We start from the raw sequence: 20,351 nt of genomic DNA, 5'->3' as shown, positions 1-20,351 counted from the left end.
ATTTTATTTCACTTACGAAAAACAGCCCAACTATTGCAAGATGAGCTTTAAATGTATTACAAGTGTTTAGCTCTTGTTATCCATTTTTCAAAGTTTTGAGAAAATTGACATGCTATATGAAAAAAAAGATGAAGAAACTGATCTATTTTGATCCCTCCCTTAATAATGCTCCCCTCAGTTTGATGAAATTTTAGACTGGCTCTTATATGACTCTAGGACTCTGACCTCCCTTTTCTTATAGCAGTAACTTAAAACAAAACAAAATGAAAACAAAAAACATGTAATTGTAAATCCTTTGTAATTATAAATTGTTTGTCTCTTTGAAATGTAAATCCTTTAAAAAGATCCTAGCCAGTTTCACAATCTAGGATCTCTTTCTCAAGAACAGAGAGGCATCTCTCTGAAATGAAATCAAGAAGGAAGTACCCTGATTTCCAGTCTTTGTGCCCTGCCCCAAGTTGTAAACTGTCACTTGTTATGTAGACAGGAGAAACTTTACTTTTCCTTTGGTTAGGGTCAAGATTCCTACAATTACAAACTCTCCAACCTTTGTTTAAGCAGAGTTGAGGTCAGACTGCATTCTGGCCTCTCTACACTGCAGCAACAAATTCAAATAAAGTCTTCCTTGCCTGCTTAACCTTTTGCTGTGCATTTTTTGTTTTTGACATAAAATAAATCAGTTGATATACATGTTTAATATAGAAAGTGACAGGGCCTACAATAGTGATTCTTAATTTGTGAGGCAAGAGATCTGAACTTTATCTCCATATTGATTTGGGGTTAAGTAAATGATTAAAAATATTTCTCCTGCTTTTGTATTATTATACTTATTTTCTAAATATCTTTCCAGCTCTCACACACATACACACACACACACACACACACACACACACACACAAAACACACACACACACACACACACACACACACATTATTAGAAGAAATTGGTTCAGGTGATAATGGAGGCTAAGAGGCCTCAAGATGTATAGTTAGCAAGCCAATGTTACAGTTCTAGTCCAAAGGCCAGAACAATGATGTCCCAGAATGAAGACTCAAGCAGAGCGAGTGAATTTATTCTTACTCCACTTTTTTGTTCTATTTGGACCTTCAGGGGATTGAATAAAACCCATCCACACTGGGAAGGGCAATCTGCTTTACCCAGTCTACCAAGTTTAATGTTAATTTCATCCAGAAACACCCTCACAGACATACTCAGAATATTAACCAAATCTCTAGACACACATTGACACAGTGAAGTTGATAGATAAAATTAACCGTTAAAGTTAGTGACTTCTATCCCACATTGTCCACTGAGCCTAAGGTTCTGAATGATTTAGCTTCTAATTTCTTTGTTTTTTTTTTGTAAATATGTATCAATATTCATCAGAATTATTTCTTTGCATCATTAAACAATGAAATAACTTACTTCCATCTTATTCTAAATCACCATATCATTTAATGGTTTTTATGAAAAATATCTTGTCAAATTTCCACTTGACTCACACTTATTTTATTTCCATTAAAGAAATTTTTCCATCTTCCATAACCTTTCTGATGAATTACCTAAGTAATTTAATGGGGAACATTTTGCTGTAATTTTCTTAATGGAAGGAGGGATAATTTTCATAAAGAACTGGCATATTATACATTATTTCATAATCTGTATTTAGAATGTTCCATTATAATTCTATTTATAGTGGATGGAATATTTGTTCGGTAGAAAATTCTACTCATTGTAAATATTAAAAGGTATATACAATTTTTCTCTATAAGACTATTACATAATTTGCTTTAAAAACAAAACTGTACTATACTCCAAAACATAACAAAATGGTCCCTTCTTTACCTTTAGTAAAATATTTTTTTAATTAATTATTTTTTTGAGAGAGAGAGTGAGCACATGTGCTCATGAGCATGAGTGGGGGAGAGGCGGAGAAAGAGGGAGAGAGAGAATCCGAAGCAGTCTCTTCACTGTCAGCACAAAACCCTACATGAGGCTCAAACTCACGAACCATGAGATCATGACCTGAACCAAAAGTGTCAAACACTTAACCAACTGAGCCACCCAGGTGCCCCAACTATAGTAATATTTTTTTTAATTTTAATGTCTTTTTTTCTAATATCAACATAGTTCCTTTAACCCTGTCATAGTTACTGTTTGCATGGTATAATTTTTCCAAACTCTTTTTAAAAAAATTTTTTTTAACGTTTATTTTTTATTTTTGAGACAGAGAGAGACAGAGCATGGACAGGGGAGCAGCAGAGAGAGAGGGAGACACAGAATCTGAAACGGGCTCCAGGCTCTGAGCTGTTAGCACAGAGCCCGACACGGGCCTCGAACTCACAGACTGTGAGATCATGACCTGAGCCAAAGTCGGACGCTTAACTGACTGAGCCACTCAGGCGTCCCATCCAAACTTTTAGTTTCAATCTAAAAGTATCTTTGAAAAAAAAATATATCTCTAATATATGGCATGTAGTCCAACTTTCCTTTTTTTTAACTTTTATTAATTAGTTAGTTAGTTATTTAATTGTGTTATTTGAGAGGGGGGAGGGACAGAGGGGAAGAGAGAATCTTAGGCAAGTTCCATGCTCAGCATGGAGCCTGACCCGGGACTCCATCCCACAACCCTGGTATCATGACCTGAGCCAAAATCAAGAGTTAGACACTCAACCAACTGAGCCACCCAGGCACCCCCAATCTTAGTTTTTATTTTTACTTCTAATTTTAGAAAATACCTGCCTTTTGTTTGTAGTGTTTATTATATTTATGTTTAAACTGATTTCTGATAATTTAAGATTTATACTAATCAATTTCCTATTTTCTTTCTATATGTTTTATGGGTTTTTGTTTCTCTATTTCTTCATTATTGCCTTCTTTTCTTTTAAATAATGTTTTGTATTGTGCCATATTTTTAAAATTGTTTTCTTAATGGTTGTACTTCCAATTATAATTAACATCTTAACTTAAAACAATCTTGTCCAGATTGATAACAAATTTCAGTAATATACAAAATCTTTGTTCCAATATAGCTTCATTGCCTTCTCCCCCCCATGCTATAATTATCATACAAAGCATAACTTAAAGCATTTTAATCCCAAAACATATATAATTATTACTTTTTGCTGTTTTCTTTAAAAACCATATAGCAGAAGAAAAGTGTCACAGATAAAAATACATTTGTACTTTGTTTTATATTCACCAGTGATCCTTACTTTTTCATGATGATTCAAGTTCTTTTTTTTTTTAATTTTTTTAATGTTTATTTATTATTGAAAGAGAGCATGAGCAGGAGAGGGGCAGAGAGAGCGGGGAGACACAGAATCTGAAGTAGGCTCCAGGCTCTGAGCTGTCAGCATAGAGCCCAATGCAGGGCTCGAACTCACAAACTGCGAGATCATGACCTGAGCCAAAGTTGGTCACCCAACTGACTGAGCCACCCAGGCACCCCTAATTTTTTTTAATCTTTATTTATTTTTGAGAGAGAAAGAGACAGAGCATGAGCAGGGGAGGGGCAGAGAGAAGGGGGAGACACAGAATCCTAAGTAGGCTCCAGGCTCTGAGCTGTCAGCACAGAGCCCAACAAGGGGCTCGAACTCACAAACTGCGAGATCATGACCTGAGCCGAAGTTGGACATTCAAACAACTGAGCCACCCAGGCACCCCAATTCAAGTTATTTTCTAGTGTCCTTTTATTTCAGCCTGAAGGATCCTGTTAATATTTTTTGTTGGGAAGATCTGCTTTTGATGTTTTCTTTCTAATTTTGTCTTAATTTGTTTTAATTTTTCCTTCATTTTTGAAGAAATGTGTTGCTGTTATAAAATTCTTCATTGATAGGTTTTTAGAAATCACTTTATGGTGTCCCAGTGCTTTCTGGCCTCTGAAGCTTCCTATAAGAAGTCAGCTATTAATCTTATTGATGATTCCTTGTATGTAATAAATTATTCTTTCTTTGTCTTTGTCTTTCTACTATTTCACTGTTTTGTAATTGAGGGTCTATTTGAATGTAGTTAAAGTTCGTTGAGCTTCCTTGATTTAAAAATATTTTTCAAATAATCTTTTTTCTCTGTTTTTCTTATCTCTGGATGTCCCATTATGTGTGTTTATACTTGATGGTGTCTCACAGATCTCTGAGGGTTTCTTCATTTTTCTTTATATTTTTTGCCTTGAAATTCTTCAGACTGAATATTCTCAATTGACCTATCTTGAATTTCCCTCATTTTCCCCTCTGAAAGGTCAAATTTACTGTTGTGCTTTCCTAGTGAACTTTTCATTTCAGTTATTTTACTGTTATTTTATTTATTCAACTTCACATTTTCTATTTGGTTATTTTTAAGTAATTTGTCACTTTTTATATTTATTCTGTATTTGGTAGAACATTGTTCTCATCCTTTCTTTTAACTGTTTGGATGTGGTTACCTACAGTTTTTTGAAACGATTTATGACAACTGATTTAAGTGCTTTGCTTAATAATTCCTGTATGTCAGCCTTGTCAGGGTTCCTTTTTAATTGACTTCTTGTCCCAGTTTATGCACTATACTTTTCTGTTTCTCTGTATGTCTCATATTTTGTTGTTGTTGAAAACTGAACATGAAAATACATACATATATACAGACATACACAAACATGGCAACTCTGGAAGTCAGAATAATCTACCAGAGGATTTTGTTACTGTTGTGTTATCATTGTTATTTGTTTGTTTAATAATTGTCCTGGACTCTTTCTATAATATCTATATTTTTGTCATGTGCTGCTTCTGAAGGCTCTGTTTAGTTATGTTATTCATCAGCTAATTATTACATGCCTTTCACCAGTATATCTCCCGCCATTTGCCAGGGCGTTCTGTATGTTTGTGGTATGGCACCCTTTCAAAGTTCCAGCAGTCTGCAACTTGACCTTGACCTCCACTTCTTAATTTCCATGAGCCTCAAATCACCCAGAGTTGAGAGATTAGGGCCTTCTTGGATATTTGCTAAACATGAGCACAGTGTACAAGTGCACATAGCCTTGTACATCCCAAGGAATATTTTGCAGCTTTCCAAAGCCCCCTACAGACATCTCATTCTCTAAATTGTCCTTTTAAATACTTTAGCCGCCTTTTTTCTGTAAAAAAAAATAGTACCACCATCTAGGGTAGTTGCAATGTTAAATAATTTTAGGCTAATTATTTTCAGCAAATGATTTCGGAATAGCATTTCTCAGTGAAGAAGCTAATTCAGATCAAATAAAAGCAATTGCTGAGATTTTTTTTCCCCTGAGTGATTCCAGACAGATCAAATAGTTATCTGGGAGTGGGGCTTTTGGGGGGATTTATAAAACCATTCTGTCATTTCCAGGGGCTGTTAGGCTGCTGCTTTTCACAGTTGCCATGAGACTGCTGTTGTTCAAGGCTAACACAGATCTGAAGAGAGTGGGGTACTACTGAAGCAAATTCAAGTGATACAAAGTTCTCTGTTCTTCCTAGGAGTCAGACACATTTCTCGAAGAAACACCCCTCAGATTGCTTAAAGACTTTAATTAACTTGCATAGTTCTGAAAATGTTGATTTTGACAGTTTTCACTTTTTTTCCAGTGTTCTCACTGCTTTCATGGAAGAGTGGCTTTACAGAGTCCCTTACTCTATCACTCCAGAAATGCCTTTGTACACCCCAGGTTTTAAATATGGTCATTAAAATAATGCATTCTATTTAACACTACATTATGTATAGTATAACTAAGAACTGAATATGTTTTCATTCTTTTAAAAATGTTTTTTTTTCTTCTCTGATGGAAAAAAATGTTTTTTACTATATAATTTATGCCTAGAAAAAAAAACAAATCCAATATGTTTATCATGTGTATTTGTTATATTAAGATTACTCAATTGTAATATAGAAAATAGAAACACTATGAATAGAATCAAGTGGCTTATAGAATATATTTAAAACAGGTAAAATAAATACCTCATATGTGTTATGAACTTCGGGGAAATAAAAGAAGTGTACACAAGCACTCATGAAAATGTTTAGGGATGAGACACTAAACATTCCCAAAGGCTGAAATTAGCCATTTATTTGTAATGTCCACTCACGATGCATGTACTTTCTGCTCTAAACATGTAGATAAAAGCAATAGTTGCTTAGCAGATCATCTGTGAGTTATGGTTATTGACAAAGAGTATTTTTCCTGCTTAAACCTTCTGTTCACTCATTATTTCTGTTTATTCACGGATTCCACTTGTACAAGGCTTCCATTGCCTTCTCATTACATTCTTTGTGACTTTTAGCTTTTTGCTCCACTAAAAACTTAAGTAAATGACTAATCCATATCTTGTTTTGGTATTCAAGAGAAGAAAGTATAGTTGATTCCATTAATCACAGTCATCAGTATTTGGATAGACATTTAGTGCAGGACTTCTCAAAGACTGCTGATCTGGAAAGAATTAAGGAGTGTAATTGTTGGGACAAGCACTGGGTGTTATACATAAGTGATGAATAAAAAACAAAAAACAAAAATCAAAAAACAAAACAGAAAAAAAAACAAAGAATCAACCACCTCACACTGAAATTAGTTCCAGAAGCTGGGGATAGGAGAGGTATGCTGGTGGACATCAAGCAACTCAGTTGTGATCAGTGGACAGGATCAAAAGTCTACGGATCAAATAAGTCTGGCAGGCGACTTCCTGTCATAGTATCCTTACAAGTCATGTCACAATTGTGGATTTTAATATTTCTTCCTTTCCTGTATTCTCATCAGAATGTCATCAATGGACAAGCTCATCTGATAGCCACTATATTCTGAGGAAATTTGGGATTTTATAGGTAAATATCTCTTCTCAGAGAATTCCCATCCATATATTGTTTTGGGTAAACATGTGCCAGGTAAACCTGCAGGAGCTTTGGAAGGCAGAAGTGAAGCAACAACCCTATTAAAAAGATATGTACAGTCACTGGATTCTGTTGCAGCCCATTAACTTTTTGATGAAATGCTAGTTCACTCTGTTAGTGTGCAGCAGCATCTGGGTCCACAGCCCCTCCAGGATCCCCCATGTTCTTCATTTTCTCCAACTCCTGGACCATCTGCATATTTAGTTCATGATGAAAGTGTCCAGCCTCTGTATTACCAATGTTGGTAACCTAGAAGCAGGGGGACACCAACACAGTGTCTAGCTTTTTCTTACAGGTTTCAACTTTTCCTTGTTCTCTCCACTACACATCCACATTTCCTTTCCAATTGTCTGCTTTTCTGAATTCACACCTAGCCAGAGGAAAAGGAAAATATATTCAACTCGTTGGCACAATTGTGCCAAATTGAGTTTAATTTGAAATTAAACTCAAATTCCTATCAAATTCCATATTCCACACCTTTGTATAGTTGTTGTTCTTTATATGGGTAGAATATTTCATTCAAGTAGATCTCCCTTTGTTCTATTGGTGTACTGCCTTAAGGTTACACTATGATCCTTAAGGTTATACTAAATTTACACTAGCAGAAATTTGTTAGCTTCACTTTCATATGGTAACTCAACTCCTCTCTTTTTTTTTGGCAAGCCTACTACTACCAATCAACTACCTTATGAAAACTGAAAGCTATCCTAAAAAACATAGCAAGGGGGATGTTTTAAGCAGCAAAATCAATATGTAATAAGGATTAAAATAGTCTATAGCTTGGGGGCACCTGGGTGGCTGAGTCAGTAGAGCTTCTGACCGGCTCAGGTCATGAGCTCCTTGTATGTGAGTTCAAGCCCCACATCAGGCTCCCTGCTGTCAGCACAGAGCCTGCTGCAGATCCTCTGTCACCCTTTTTCCCTGCCACTCTCCCACTTGTGCTCTCTGTCTTTCAAAAATAAATAAAAACATTTAAAAACAGGCTAAAGTTGAAGAGTGCCTAAATTACAATAAATTCTGTAATACCATCATCTACGAAATTCTTTAGGAAAAATTACAATTTATTTCCCTCACAACTGTTCTTTGAGGTTTGCTGAAAGCTTGCACTAGCTTGTAAGTGCCTCTTGCATGTATCTCTTTTCAATTCTCCTTTCAGTAGTGCCCTTTGGCCACAAAATTGGCATACAAATCAAGGTCTTCCAACCAAGAGCCAAGTTTCAGGCGTTTACCAGCATGCCACATCAGGTACATATCATTGCTATGTACACATCTTAAAATTAAAAGGTACCGTATTTATTTATTTTTCTCAGTATAAAACCATGTGCTAGAAGAAACACTACAATAGGTGTGATTTTTCACCACAGTCTTGTTTTTTCCAGTAAGGATACATTTTTGCAAAAAGAATGAAAGATGAAGAGACAAGGTTTTATGATTACTACTTTTGGGGAGGTAGTTTCTCAAAAAAAAAAAAAACAAGTTTAGGAAGCTTGTGTGGATAATAGAGATATAAACTGGAAAAGTGATTGCAAGAATATTTTGTGTAAATCGATCCTAAAGTTTTTCAAATCACAAATCACTAGATCATAAGTTTTTCTTGTGATGCTCAAGTTATCCCCTTTCTAGTTCGATTAGTTAGCACCTAATAATTTACCACCTGCTATTTAAATGCTTCTTATATACATACATTTTACATTTTTATCTCGTTGAAATGAAATGTATTCATAAACACAAATTTGAGTTCCTACATTTGTAAATAGGCAGAAAAAAATGATATGGAGATTGATAAAATTCTTTAAAATAATAGATTTCTTTGACTCAGAATCCACTAGAATAAGATATTTCAGTTAAATCTATCAGTGAAATGCCCTCCTCTTTCCCATAAAAAAAATAAGGTATAATTTGTAAAGTTTAATCAGCATTATTTTTCATTGAACTTCCAATTAAATTTGTATTTGATGGAAGATCTCTGAATGTATTTCAGAGAAAAACTCAAGCAAGAATACAAAATGAATTTATTAGCTTATACTTTATATTGGTTTAGAAAGCATTGCATAGACTAACATAATTTGGGTTTTAGAATTATTTTACTTTTTATTTATTTTATTAAGTTTATTTGTTCATTTTGAGAGAGAGAGAGAGAGAGAGAGAGAGCGAGCACCCACACATGACTGAGGGGACTTGATCTCAGGAACCTAAGATCATTACCTGAGCAGAGATCAAGAGTCAGGTGCTTAACCAACCGAGCCACCCACGCATCTCTAGAATTATTTTACTTTTTTAAAAAAAGCACCTTACACCTGTATTTAAGATAAAAAGATAGGATAGCAGAAGCACATATAAGAAAGAGTACATATTGTAGCTCTAAAATAGTCTAATTGGTAACTATGTTAAACTAGCAAAACACTTTTCTTCTGCACTAAGAAAATACACCTTAAGGAACTTGAAATTGACTTTGTATAAATTGCCTTTTGTTTTTTGTGTTTGTTTCTACAGGAAAACTGTGTTAGTTTCATGTAGCTATGCTTTTTAAGACATAAATTTGTCTCAGTGGATGACTACCTTTCAGCCTAAAGTGAGCAAATGAAATAAGTAAAGATATATTTGAGGTTGAAATATTTGATTTGTGTGTGAATAGTATTCACAAGAAGTCAAATTAGCTATTTAACTCTTTTTCTGTGGAGGTTATTGCCAAAAAGCATGGATAAAGTCCCAAAGGAAAGGTCAATTAGCTGCAAACTCTTCAACATTATCCAATTTACAACAGACATCTTTTTTTTTTTTTTTTTTTTTTTTAGAATGCTGGTAGAACAAGCAAGAGCAAAATGGACCTTCATGGCAAAATGTATCCTTCCATGTGCACTTCACAGAGGCAGGTCTCAATAAAACAAAGTAGTGGCAAGAAACAGGTATTGTTGGAGTTACGTGCAGAGTATCTGCCAAAATAGAATGAAGTGAAGTTGAACTAGTCAGAAAAGAATTCCTGAACTTAGCACAAAATCTTCTATGGAAAAGATTTATAGATTATACATGATTTGCTGCTGTGATCTTCTAGTGCAGGATAATACGGCATGTGAAATTTTACATTACATGAGTGTTCTAATTCTGACATCACTCTGCAATCAGTTTTCCCATAGAATATAATAGTTTTCACATAGAATATAATGAGTTCAATATCTCTGGTCACAATCCCTTGGTAGTACAAAAATTTAGCACTCTTCTGAAATTTTAAACAAAAGGGGGTAATTCTTCATTCTGATGATGATCTATGGTAAATCCTAATCATTTGCATACTAATAGGAAGACATCATTAGATATGGGCAAAAAAGCAGAATATTAATGGATTAATACCATTGGAAATGTGACCGGGGCACTTGATTCTGTGAGAGGTTTTGCAGCTCCTGTCCTTCAGACACAAGGATGACAGAGGAAGCTGCTGTTGTGGAGTTGGGAGGCCTGATGTTCCTGGGGATCCTGGGGTCTCAGATTTCAGAGGCCAATTGTTTCCTTATGCAAAGCAGCCTAATTTGCGCAGGAAGAAACGACATTCCAATGAGTTGACCTAGATGGAGCTCTGGCACTGGTTAGGAAATAAATTTCCAGAACCAAGATACTTAATCAGATGACTAAAGTTTTGCGCAATTTGTAGAATAAAAAAAAAAAAAAAAGAGAGAGAGAGAGAAAGAGATACAGTAATGCCCCTTTATCCAAGTGGGATATGTTCCAAGAACATCAGTGGATGCCACAAACTACAGTTAAACCCTATACATACTGTATTTTTCCTATTCATACACAGCTATCATAAATTTTAATTATAAATCAAGCAGAGTAAGAAATTAACAATAGCTAATAATAAAGTAGAACAATTATAATAATATGCTGTAATAAAAGTTAGGTATATGTGGTCTAAGAATCTTATTGTACTGTACTCACTCTTCTTTGGATGATGCGAGGTGGTAAAATGCTTACAGACGACACGAAGGAAGGTGAATGAGGTAGGTAGCATTAAGCTACTATTGACCTTCTCTTCTGACTATACTTCAGAAGGAGGATCATCTGCTTCCAGACCATAGTTACTGTCAGTAACAGAAATTCACATGCATGAATCAATCAAGAAACCTTGAAGGGGCGTCTGGGTGGCTCCATGAGTTAAGCTTCGGACTGATGATTTGGGCTCAGGTCTTACTCTCACTGCTGGTGAGATAGAACTCCGTGTTGGGGTCTGCAGTGACAGCCCAGACCCTGCTAGGGATTCTCTTCCCACGTGCATGAACTTTCTCTCTTTTGCTCTCTGAAAATAAAGAAACATTAAAAAAAAAAAAAACAATGAAAATCAGTATATAAGTAAGTCCCAAACTGAAATCTTCTTTTGAAAGTAATTGGATAATCTATCATTATTTTCTCACAGGGACCCAGTAATACTTATTATGTAATTGAGTCCGTAGACTTAGTGAAGGTTTTTTATAGGAGATCTTTACTGTGAAATATTGTGTAACTGAAAATCCGGCTGCTTAATGTCATTTTAATTACAAATAGATACAAATTGCCTCTCTATGAGAAAACGTGGAAAAAATCTAATAAAAATATCTTGTTTGCTCCATTGCCTGACATTAAAAGGAAATACCTATATAAAGCACACAGCATGAACACTAGACATTCTATTCTATCATTTACGTCATTAAGGGTATTTTCTATTTTCTTAACTAAATTACTTTTTTCCCTTATGACCACCACTTTAATACTAATACTATTCTGATATTTCCTACAGAAAGTTTAATTCATTTGTCATATATGTATCACTTTAATTTAAAACCATAGCATTTAAAAGTCTATGTTTTAAACAATAAATATGTTGAAGGTACTGCTGTGTTATAAAACCAACCTAACTGTATGTATTTGTGAAGTAATGTTTCTGTAAAGTGATTACCCTGAGAAAATCAGCTTATTACGAATGAAAGTAAAACACAGTGACTAAGCTGCTAAATTATTTTTAATGTTTAAGTAAAATTTCTTTTTCTTTTTTTTTCTATTTTTTGCTATTTATTCTTCAGGTATGAGTTAGACTTGGTTCATTTTTAAAGTATTTGCCCACCTTATTAACTTTCCATGCTATTTAGACCTTCCATGTTTGGCCTCCAGCCTACCTCTTCACTTCAGCCCCAGGTGGGCTGTTTCCTTTGTTTCTTTCTACCCTAAAGCCTTGTTACATGCAGGTCCCATTTATTCTAGCCAGTTTCTACTCATTGCCTCTCTCAGTATGAGCAGCCTTTACCAGCACCATTTCCTGGTGGCAGAGTTACCCTGAAAGCAGGAACAGGACTGCTCGGCTCAGGTTTCTATCACTTGTATTCTAGAATGTTCCAGGTACTCAATTATGTGCTGACTTATCTGAAGGGGCAGTTATGATCGAATGCAGCTTGGACCATTAGCAGTTTCTAATCTTCGAAGAGGCACACCTTTGGCTCTGATTCGACCACCTCCATTACACTTATCTCCCTAAAATTTCCCCGGCCTCTACAAGAAGCAGCATTTAAAAGGGTTTGATGTAAAATGAGGCAGGGCAGGACTGTGACAGGCCATGTGCAGGATGAAGTTATGATGCAAGAACACATAGTAATAAGCAGAAGGAGTAGATAGGAAAATAAAACTGAGCAGATGCACAGAGAGAAGTTGTGTTATGAGATAAGCCTTACAGGCTGGATCGTAGAACAGTCTCAGATCAGAACAGCTTTGGAACTCCAGGCCTATGGTGTATATTAGAGAGAGAGAGAGAGAGAGAGAGAGAGAGAGAGAGTGTTTAATACCTTGTTTTGGAATTAAAATGAAACATTTTATAATATATCTGGTCATTGCCTTATTTCCCTGACAAAAACAAAACAAAAACAAAGACAAAATCTAGACTGTAGTGGCTTGCCAAGATAGCATAGCTATTCAGGGTGCCTTGGTGGCTCAGTTGATTAAGCATCAGGCTTTGCACAGGTCATGATCTTATAGTCCTTGAGTTCAAGCCCCGTGTCAGGCTCTATGCTGACAGTTTAAAATCTGGAGTCTGCTTTGGATTCTGTCTGTCTCTCTCTTTCTCTCTCTGCCCCTCCCCTGCACAAGTTCTGTTTCTCTCTCTCAAAAATAAATAAAACATTAAAAAAAAAAAAAGATAGCACAGCTATCCTGTTTACAGAATCAGGTATATACCAACATGAGGTTTTTATTTTTATTCTTATTGTTATTTAATAAGTTGCCATGTTGTGACTGTGTTTGCTTGCTCCTTTATTCCCTTTTTCTTTATCTTTTCTTATAAAATAGCTTGATGTTTTAATTCTGGTCTCAATTTCCTTAGTAGCTTTTTCCTGAGGTCTATAATCATGAACTCTCAACTTCATTTCTTATGTAACTCTGTCCAGCGACTTGTACTTTTGACAGTGCTTTTACTGAATCTGTAGTTTGGAACTACATTAGTTTTATTGATAATGGAGTTTGAGTTTTTGTTAGTTCCTCCCCTTTGTTTTCAATGATCTCTGGGATGAAAAGTGGGAAAATGCTCCTTCATCACTATCTGCAAAGCACAGGTGGAGGTTTCTTTTTAAAATATAAAACATGTCATTCCTCAGCTTAGAAGTCTCCAAGAGCTTCCTCACATTCTCAGAATAAAACAAAAACTTCTAAAACTTCTTAGTCACTTTAGAATTAGGAAACCTCGTCTTATAGATCGGAGTCCAGCGAATTTAAAATTCTTTGTATTCAAATAACACCACCCTATTCTCACCTTAGGTCCTATGATTTTGTTCTTTCCTATTCCTAAAGCACACATTGCCCAGCTACTTCTCAAACATTCAGATCTTTCAAATCTTTTGTGGGAGAAGATTTCTTGACAATGCCCTTCCTTGTGTCAGAATGCCTCCTCTCTAAATCATAATGCCCTTCCCTCTCTAAATACAGAATGCTTCCTCTCTAAATCATCATGTCCACTCATTTCTTTCCCAACACTTTTCAGTTCAATGTATTTGCTTGTTTCCAGACTTTTTAGTTACACAAGATGAGAATGTAATCTACGTGGGGTTGAGCCATTTCTGCTTTATTCACTACCACATTCCTGGTATCTAGAATGCATAGCAGGCAGGCAATAAATACCTTTTGCATAAATTAATTGAAAAGTATAATGTATTAAAGAATTTTCAGCTGAAAATTAAAAACATCAATGTGCATATTAACTTGGTCATAATGTTTTATATATTGGCATTAAAAGAAGATTCCATCTCTTCATCATCTTTTGGAGAACCTAATTTCAGACATGGATAAAAGCATGTAATAGAACAAATGGGAAGTGGTGTGTGTGTGTGTGTGTGTTTGTGTGTGTGTCTGTGTGTGCATGCATAAAATTTTTACCTTAGGGATATCAACATGAATTAATATTAACTATATCTTTGGAAATGAGGTAGGTAATCTAGTAAATACAAGATGTCAGCAGCAGAAGAATGTACCAGGGGAGAAAAAAATGTAGGAAAATAATATTTTTATGATTACCTTATTTTATGCTGTTAAAGGCTGAATTGTGTCCTCTCAAAATGATATGCTGAAATCTTAACCTCCAGTACCTTAGAATCTGATGTTATTTGGAAAAAGAGTCTTTGCAGATGTAGTCATATTAAGATTAGGTCATTAGATGGGCCCTAATCCAATGACTGGTGTCCTTATAAAAATGAGAAATGTGGACACAGATTGGTACAAGCACAGAGGGAGGAAAGCTCTGACTTCTAGCCAAACTGTAAGACAATATTTATTTTTTTTCTTTTGAGAGAGAGAGAACATGAGTGAGGGAGAGGGGCAGAGAGACAGAGGGAGAGAGAATCATAAGCAGGCTCTAGGCTCAGGATGGACCCCGACACAGGGCTGGATCCCACAACCCTAGGATCATGCCCTGAGCCGAAATCCAGAGTTGGATGCTCAACTGACTGAGCCAGCCAGGTGCCCCTGTAAGATAATAAATTTCTAAGCCACCTAATTTGTAGTGCTTTGTTATGGTAGCCCTAGGAAATGAACACAAATGCCAAGAAAAAATGAACAAAAATTAATTCATGTAATTCCAAATTTTGCACACCACAAGATCATACCAAATATCAAGTAACTACTTGGAACTTGTAAAAAAAAAACCAAACAAAACAAGAAAACAAAGAAACAAAAAACATCTCCAGCAATCAGAAATAAAACTGCTTTCTCAGAAACAGAGATACTCTAAAACAGAATTGCCTTTATTAATAGGTAGTGAAACAACATTTTTGAAAATTCTTTTCATTCCATAACACAACGTACCTGTGTATATTAATCCCCACCCCCACTTCCATCCAATACTTAGCATTACCAAAATGCTTAAGAAATGCAGTGTTTTTATATTCTGCACGTCTTTTGGTATTCTCAGGATTACGTATGTTTCCAAATTCAGGAGGACTCTACTTCTAGAGCCTTACATTTCATGAAGTAAAACTAAATATTCATATGTGCTACTTTATTTCCAGAAAAATATGTTTGGTGATGGAAATAATGGGGTTTCTTTGGTATAAATTACTAGAATTTGGCGAGGACATTTCAAAAAACAGCATTTTGATGTTAAGAATAACAAGAGACCAACACCAACAAAAAAAGGATTGTAGAAGAATAAAATCAGCACTTAGATCTTGTCAATTTGATAGTCATTAGAAATAAGGGAGGCTAATTTACACAAATTGCCAATCTGGGTGCTAAAAACAGAATATCCTAGGTAAAACTAATTTGGAAAAGAAGCATGTCTAAATACCATTGTTCTTTAAATTTAACTAAATCTACCTAAAGAAAGTGGAGATTCTCTGACAGAGTGCCTGACAAGAAAATAGGTGGAAAACTCTTCCAACATCAGCTACCATCAACACATCTACAAAAGTAGATCAGTATTTTGAGAGTAATATTAGGTATTCATAAGCAATAATGTTGAATCATTAAATAAAATCCTCTTTGTAATTTGCTGATAGCATTATTGATGCATAAGAATGTTAAAATTATGCATTGTAATGATGTAGCTTAAAAACAAAATAATTTTTTTCTTAAAAAATTATAAGCTTCTTATTTCCATTTATTGACTTTATAAACAAAGAATATTTAAAATGTCCCTTTTTAAAAGTTTCCATGAAAATGTTCATCATAATGATTTAACCTAACTGGCCAACATTCCTAGGATGATAGGAATAAGTTTAACCTCCAACAAACAAACAAACAATAAAACACTATAATTTGTATACTTAATGTAAATCTTAATATTGGGTGGCAGCTGAAGATCAAACATCAGTGCATTTCAACACTAAATCCAATTCATTTGAATTTTACTTTATTTTAAAATGTATCTTCCTTTCCTTTCCATTATTCATTCCTCTTATTATTACCATCTTAAAGTGTGTGTGTGTGTGTGTGTGCGCGCGCGCGCGCGCGCGCGCATGTGGCACAAACCTCAGCCTTCAAATATAACTACTATGACAAGTTTGCTGTTTATAGAGCAAATATGGATATTGAGCAAAGGATAACTGAGTTACAGGACATAGAGATGTTCTTTATTTACTGAACATACTGGTGCACGGGTGTGAAAAAATAAATAGGAGGGTTTTTTTTTCCAAAAAGTATATGTTTTATTGCAATGAAGACAGAATACAGAAGAAATAGTGAAAAAGTAAAATCTCTTCAACTTCATTGATAATAACAAAAATGCAAGGCTCTATTTTGGTAATTGGAGTCACTGCAATAATTTCCTGCCAATTATCAAGTGGCTAGTCATCTGGTTAGTCATCCATCAATCCATCTATCCATTCATATCTACATTCATATAGAATATTGACTATAATCTTGAAAGAGCATTAATTTACCACAGCTGTTTTTGCTTAATATTGGCTTTCTCTTTCAATCATGAGTCTATCATTTATTTTCTCTGTTGGGTATGATGGCATAATCTCATATATTAAGATTCAAATACATAGATATGGCAAATTTAGCTTAAAATTAACTTTAACATGTGAGACCACCCTACTCAACATTGGAATAGTTATTTACTATTTCTTACTAATTTTTTTCAAAATTTCATAAACAGTCTTAATTGGAAGAGATTTTTTTATAATAAATTTCTGTTAGTACTTTTGCACTTTTCTTATTACTTAGTTGTTTTTTTCACAAATGTTTATGTTTTCTTAAAATGTGACATTTTCCTCCCTTTAAGACCCCTAATAGTGGTGATTTACTCAAGGATTAGAAATAATGACCATGATCTATATCATTGATATAGATCGTATACATACACCTATACATGGATATCTATATACATGGATAAGGAAACAAAAAAAGATAACAGCAAAGAGACAAAGGATGCATTAAAATGTATCTGTAGCTCTTAATTTTTTAAATATTTATTTTATATCTTATTCATATATTAATGAATCAGTTTCTAAACAAACTATATGTATTCAGGATAATGACATAGGCAGGAACGAATACACTTTATACCTCATGATAAATAGACCTAATTATTATTTCTGTGTCAAATAATGCAGCAAAGTTAAGTGCAATTCTGAATTCCTTAAAAGTGTAAATAACTGCACAAGTGTTATATCAAAATTGAGTGGTATGAATACATTTACAGAGAGTGTGTTTACTAGTTGATGAATAGTGATACAGCAAGAGGATGGCGGGAACATCTATGAAAAAATGAAATACCATGATTGTGTGCCAAGAAAAGCAAACACCGAGGCATTCTGTTACATTAATAAAAAAACATGGCTCCTACTCTGGTACCTTTTCAAGCATCTAAATAAAACATTTGTCTAAAGGAATGATAAAGTCTGTTGAAAAGGCCTTAAACAACACTACTTTGCTAGTCACATTTTTCTTAACAAACTTTTTCTAACTATTTCAAAAAAGCACAAGGGAAAATTTTCAATTCAAATAGAAGCCAGCAATTTGCTAGAATGAATATTGTTTACTTAACAATGTATGAATCTCAAGTTTTTCCTAGTTTGTTAAAAACTATCTCTCCTCTTGTCTTTGCAATATAGTGTCTTCAAAATTGCTTCTCATTGCATATTATGTTCCAATACTGTGAATAAGACATCAAATACCTACACAATTGTTGTCAAATGAAAATAGCAAACCCTTTTTAGTGATCATAAGCATATCCACAGCTGTTAAGTGACTTTAAATATTGCCAGTTTATAGTGTTCACATCACAAATTGCTGATAGCCAGTGATTTTAACGGATTACATAGAGAATATTCTTAAATGTACGGGTTGGCAATTACTTTCTCAAACTGATGATGAGAAGCAATGTTGTACTGTGGTTCAACATTATTCACCTGTGGGAAAAATTTTAGTAATATCTGTGTGATCTTGGCAAAATTGCCTTAATACCCTAGCTTTAGTTTCCTTAAATTTAAAATGTGGATGATAATTTATGCTAGATATTGCTAAAACAGTAAGCCAGCACCCAAGACGTGGCCATAAGCCTGGTGGTGCACTCTAAATATGTTAATAAATATGAGTTGTAACTAACTATTTAAAAGTCACCAGTTCATCATGAATTGAACAATCCAGTTATTTGGGGGCACATGATATACTCATGGCCCCTCATCATATACAATAAAAATGCATAGCTTAACCAGATAGACTTATGGTCCTAAAAAAGACCTGGGGGAAAGATAAGTACCAACAATGTATAAAAAGAAAGTATGCCATCTAAACAGGGTTTATCTATAGAATATACATAATCTGCCATTATACAATCTATTTAATTTAACAAATAAGTGATTTCAGAGGGAAATACATATTTTAATTTCAGTTTAGGTGGAAAATAAATTTGATACTATTTGGCAAGCATTCAACAAACTAAAAGTCAAAAGTAAATCTTTAAAAAAAAACTATCAGATATTTATGGTTGCTATCAGCAAACTGATTCCAACACAGTGACCTGCAGTACCATTTAGATAAATTTTTAAAAGGAAAAGAAAGAAACATTAAAAATAGACAAAAAGGAAAGAGATAATGTAGGTTGTCACAAATATATGATTGTTGACATAAAAAATACAAAAAAAATTACAAATAAATTAGTAGAATTAGTGAGAGTCACAAAATTCTTGCCTATTTAAAAACAAACAAGCAAACAGGAGTGCCTGGGTGGCTCAGTCAGTTAAGCGTCCAACTTCGGCTCAAGTCATAATCTCCTAGGTCATGAGTTTAAGCCCCGCATCAGGCTCTGTGCTGACAGCTGGGAGCCTGGAGCCTGCTTCGGATTCTGTGTCTCCCTCTCTCTCTCTGCCCCTCCCCTGTTCACCCTCTGTCTCTCTCTCTCTCAAAAATAAATAAACAATAAAACAATTTTTAAATAAACACACACACACGCACAAACATACGCTTCTTTAGAACATAAAAGAAGTCTAAAAAAATATAACTTAAATTATAGTTTTTAATAGCCAACAAAAGTGTGAAATACATAAGAATAGTTGTAACAAAAGTTCTGCAACACCCTAATAGAAATATTATAAACCATTCATGAAATATTTAAACAGGATATAAATAATTATTTATTTATTCCATCAATCATTCATCAATATTGGAGTTAATTCATGCATTCAATCATTCATAGGTCACCTCTGTGGCAGTTTCTTTAGTAATAAAATGAAAAGTAGGAATCAAATGGCACTTTGGTTGCTCTCTAAACTTTAATTGTTTAAAAATTCTTTATAATTTTGAAGGGGCTCACACCAACATATAAAAATAGTGTTGCAGCACCTGGGCAGCTCAGTCAGCTAAGCGACCGACTCTTGATTTCGGCTCAGGTCATGGTCTCACCATTCATTAGATGGAACCATGTCAGGCTGACAATGCAAAGCGTGCTTTCTTTCTCTCTCTCTCTCTCTCTCTGCCCCTCCCCTACTTGCTTTCTCTCTCTCTTTCAAAATAAATAAGCTTAAAAAAATAATAAAAAAAGTGTTATGTGTTTTCCCAATTTCAAGATATATTCTTACATTGTGTCATCAAACCAAAAACCATAAAATCTTTTACTACTAATTTAAATTAAATATATACACAAATAACCATTAAAATATAAATGCAGGCACATCATAATTAACATCTAAGATTGTGTCTTCAACAAATATTTTTGAGTACTTGTACTGACAGCACACAGAATGAAATTCAATCATTTTCCCCCCACAGAACCATTGGTAGAACTACATTTATTTATTTATTTTTGAAGTTATACTTGCTTATTACCCTTATTAGTTACTTTATGGTTTACACTTTGAATATGTTATTCAATTTGCTTCTTATAATCTGATGAAGGCTACAGAACAAATATTATGTTAGGTCTTAACAAATATTATGTTAATATGTTAAAATTATGACATATTACTGTTAAGGCAACTAAGGTCCCCGAAGAAGGAGTGATGGGGCATGTTCACAAAGCTAATGAAAAAATTAATTTACT

Source organism: Panthera uncia, chromosome B1 (assembly GCF_023721935.1).
Source record: "Panthera uncia isolate 11264 chromosome B1, Puncia_PCG_1.0, whole genome shotgun sequence".
NCBI lineage: Eukaryota > Metazoa > Chordata > Mammalia > Carnivora > Felidae > Panthera > Panthera uncia.
Note: the sequence above shows the minus strand (reverse complement) of the source record.